A 4,871-nucleotide genomic window follows, 5' to 3' on the forward strand; every position below is an offset into this window, starting at 1 on the left:
CTTCCATCATTAAGTCTTTCAAAATTAAAGAATGCGACCTTTTTGATTTCGGAGAAATCAATAACTCAAGGAGTTTACTGTTCTGACAAAGATCGAGATCTCATCTAAACTTTTCAAGATACTGTTAAAAGAGGTGGTCTTCAAATTTATTATATTTAACTAAATTGCATGCTAATCAGCTTCACAGTGTGATATTCTCAGCGACCAAAACTCGACTAATTTTATTGAACTCGACAAATACAAGACGATGCTTTACTAAGCTATTTTTCAATTTATTAGAAACGGGAGATTCCTATCTCCATATTGGACTTAATGTAAAAAAAACATCATTATTTTGCTAATCATATTGCTCAAGTTGGATTTAAATATTTTAATATGTCTAGCAAAAATGTCAAAAATTAAGCTAATAGTAGCATACATTCATGTAAAAAAGGTGGAATAATCATGGTACCGGTTTCATAAAAATTACTTAGTTATCTTCTAAATCTTGGATTTCCATTTTGTTTCGTTTCATAAAGGATTTACTATAAAAAAGTGTTTTATTCAGATCTTAAAATAATAATACATATAGGTATAAATCAAAGAAAAGTAGGATAAAATATAAATAGTTACCTTTTAACTTTGAATTTATTTATCTATGTCATAAATAGGTACTTTAAAATAAATAATAATTAAATATAAGAACGGTTATAGGAAATATTTATTAATTATCTTTATTAGTGTGGTGATGCTAAATCTTCATGTGGGTAATATTCCAATATGGTGATAAGAAATTGAATTATATAGAAGATGATTAAGACTAAATAAGTTTTGAAATTGCAATCACATTAAGGTTTTCCAATAGAAGTCTACAGAAGTTAAAAAGTAACTTATAATTTGTTGTCACATAATCACTTAGCAAAATATCATATACATTATCATATGTGGACAAAAGTATCGAAAAAAAAGGCTGTATATTCATTAAGAGTCTTCTGCCTTTTTTCAAGGGATTTCTGCCTTATATACATCAAGGAAACTGAAGAATTCTTAACAATGTAATATTTTTATAAGAATAAGAGACGAAAAAAAGTCGACTTTGGAAGGAACAGGGTTCAAGAGCTCAACGAAGGAGCTGTGGATAAGTAATGATAAATCTTTGTTCCTCACTGGGTAATTCATTCGGAAATGATTTCTTCTTGTGGAACTCTACATTTCGAAATAACTATTTATATGTAGAATAGAATATGCATTGTAGACCAAAATATTGAGAAAAGAGAAGCACATTATCTTTACGAGATTAAAATCATCTTGCACTTGTTTTCCAATGACAAAATAGACTCAATAGACTAGTAATAAAGAAATCAGGCGTGAGAATGAAGTGCTCAGGTAGTATAATTATCCGTATAGACCGTATATCATTAAGTCCAACTTATTAATGAAATTGATATAAATCTGATTGCGATGAGTGATTTCTGCATTATATAAAATACAATTAATTATACTCTTATTAATGGAATAGTTTTCTAAGAGTAGGAGACGAAGCAGAGTTGACTCTGAAGAAATTCCAAGAAGGAGCTGTGGATGGAGGATGAGAACTCTCGCGGTTCCTCACTGAGTCTTTTTGTCGTATTGTGGAACTCCTTATTTCTTATATGTAGAAGTATAACGTAGAAGATCTGGAGGAATTTATGTATATGGGCAATGATTAACGAGATCAGAAGTCACTATCACAGACCTTGACATGAAGAGGAACTTGAACAATCGACGATCCTTCCATTAAACGAGACGAGATCTACCGAGTGAAGCACTTGTTCCAGAGATGTCGCCTTAAGAGCCGAGATCCCTCAATTACTAATTAAGTCCCAGATGAGAGTAACAGTGAGTTCTAATGTGACGTCATCATTTAAAAAAAAATTAAGAATATAGGACATCTAGCTTTTTTATTCACTCGCAATCTCGATTTACAAAAGGGAAAATAAATTTTTGAGAAAATAACATGGGGTATCTTGGTTTTTCATTTTTAATACTATCCATGGATAAATTAAAATTTATTTCTCTGTGATAATATCTAAACATAAAATCCAAGTATAATAATTAATAATAGGTAATGAAAAGACAATAAATACAGAATACATATCATATCAATTTCATTTATAAATCGGACTTTGCGATATACGGTCTAAACGGATAATTATACAACCTGGGCACTTCACTCACGCCTGATTTCTTTATTACTAGTCTACTGAGTCTATTTGTCATTGGAAACAAGTGCAAGATGACTAAATCGAATGGTATTATTATTTTGCTACAGTTGAACTATTGCCTTTAATAAAAAATCAGGATCCGTACGTATGAACTTGAACAAAACTCCTTGATTCGTAGTAAAATTTTTGTTCTCAAAACTTTCATATTTATTCTCATTCTTCTGATGGACATCGTTGGATCCAAATGAGGTTGTAATTAATAAAAATTTAAGTGGAATACAAACTTTAATTTGGAAGATATAAATTGAAATCTAAGAGTATCAATAATTTCATCGTTAATTTTAAATAAGTGAAAAATAGTTCTTAATTTTATTTGGATGGTTGCGAGATAAACATATTAATGTATCTTGCGATATTTAAGATTACAGTACCATCTCTTTTTCCCAGATATGATCTCTTTTTACATATTTTCCTGCTACTTTTTTATACATTCATGAAATGTCCAGTTTTATTAAGGATATATAGCGCAAGTTACAAATCGACTTAAATTGAAAATATAATTTAAATAAAAAGCATCCAAAATATATTCAATAAAAAACAAAACTCAAAATATATTTTTGAAATAAACATAAACAATAATTAATAATTTTTATTCTTAAACGTGCAATCAATTGATAAAATATTTGGAAAAATAATATTACTTTATCATAATTAAAGTACTTAAAAAATATTCCTTCAAAAAATAAGTTCGATATTTTTTTTTTTTTATTGAATATATAATTTTATTCAAACATTAGGAACAAATATGTTTTATATTTATTATATTTGTATGTTTCTACAATTAAATATACTAAACCTTATTTATTTAAGCACCCCTTATTTTAGTCATGTACATTCGTAGTAATATTTAGTGGTTTTAATTATCCAATTTACGTTCTTCTATGATATCCTTAATTTTCCCTTTTCCATATTCTATATTATAGTCGTCTTTTATCATTTAACAAATACAATCTACGTTCATATTAATCATTCCTCTCCATTCCGTGACTCCCATTTACTCGGTTATTCCCTTGGAGTTTCGGGAACGAGAATTGTATAACTCTTTCATTACATTCATGTAAACACCACAATAAGGTTTAGTAACAAAATTCAATAATATTTCAAAAATTAAGTGGATTTGACTAAATGAGTAATTGATAGTTAAGAGGCAAGAGAACTCTTAAAGCGACTGATTAGTATTAATTAATTATATAGTCATATAATCAATTTAATTTTATTAAATTCCGGAATATTATTTTAATCTTATTAAATCCTGGAGTATTATTTAAACTTTATATAATGCAACCTGCCATTTTTTATGTTTTTTTCAATCTTCTGATAAAATTAAAAACTCAATTGAAAAAATCCATAAATCTGCATTTTTGTTTGAAAGCACATTTCTAATTAATAATTGTTAGTAATTCCCCTACTTCATAAAGCTTGAAATATCTGTAGTTTAGTTGGAAAAAGGCACAATAACGCATAATATATTTGGTAGAATTATTCTTAATACTTCCAAAAAAGAACTATATAGAAAGTATTAAGTGACACAGCATAAGTTGATCTCTGCCATTTTAGGGGCTTAAATAACCAAGTTGTATGGAAATGAAACCCTCTTTTTCATTAATATTTATGAAAATATTAATCTATTTGATTTTGATGTCAAAATGGGACAAACAATTAAATGATCTTACACCTTACTACATATCAAAAATATATCTCTAATGCCTAATTTTACACTTTGAATTTTAAACTTCAACAAGATATAATTTATTAATTAATATAATTTCTACAAAATTAATACTATAAATAGATGTGTGTCGGAGTTCCCTTAATCATTATTGTAGCCTCCCTTAACGGCAACAATGGTTTCCAGGCGGCGGCAGAAGGCCTGACACCCTCTGCGGATGTAGTCCCCTTTCATGGCGTCCCAGTGTTAGCTGAAAGTGGCTTTGAGGAACTCGGTGTTTGGATGAAGACACTTCATCCCTTCCTCTCGATATGCACCCAAAAAGTCTAGTTAAGAGGGTTGTCATAAGGGCTGTAGGGGGGCTGTGTGTGTATGATGTGTAAAAAGTACTCTCTTTTATCTTTTAGTATAAAAAGCTTGTCATTGTTATAGATGTCAGAGTAGTACCAGAGTAGTATTTAATATGTATTTGAATATAATATCCTCGTAATTTCTACATTGTATTATTCCTCCAAATTCCTCCTCATTTCTCTTGATTGTCCTGGATTCCTTTTATAATAATGATTGTGTCTAACAACTTCGTTAAAACACAACACAAAAGAGTCTTGAAACGGAGGAGATGGGTTTCTTTTATTGCAGGTGTCAAAAGTGGCCTCTCACTTTTGACACTTTTGACCCACTTTTTTGATAGCTCTCAGAACAGTCTGGTGTGAAAGCCCCAAATCTCTTGCATGGACTTAAGGGGATTGGCCTGGGCTGTTTTCTTTCACTCCTCCGAGTCTAGTTTGTCCTTATTGACAGAGCCCTTCTTCCTCTCTAACGTTTCGGACTTTTAGATGGCGTAGATGGTGATCCTGGAGTCGCCCAAATGCTTGAAGGGCGCGAATGGAAATTCGTCGATCACGTTCAAGGGTCATTTTCTCGACTTGTACGTAAGCAAAAGAGCTCAGATTTGTTTT

The 4,871-nt window shown here is 30.0% G+C and overlaps 1 long non-coding RNA gene across 1 annotated transcript; it reads right to left on the reverse strand.

Moving 5' to 3' along the window:
- Positions 1-520: 520 nt before the first annotated feature.
- On the reverse strand, positions 521-1,866 carry LOC139905202 (uncharacterized). The gene is made up of 2 exons (XR_011779789.1): positions 1,715-1,866; positions 521-1,655 (listed from the first exon to the last, which is right to left on the reverse strand). It is a non-coding gene; the product is annotated as an uncharacterized lncRNA (long non-coding RNA).
- Between the last annotated feature and the right edge of the window lie 3,005 nt (positions 1,867-4,871).

This window comes from Lepeophtheirus salmonis, chromosome 4, assembly GCF_016086655.4.
Source record: "Lepeophtheirus salmonis chromosome 4, UVic_Lsal_1.4, whole genome shotgun sequence".
NCBI classification, from domain to species: domain Eukaryota; kingdom Metazoa; phylum Arthropoda; class Copepoda; order Siphonostomatoida; family Caligidae; genus Lepeophtheirus; species Lepeophtheirus salmonis.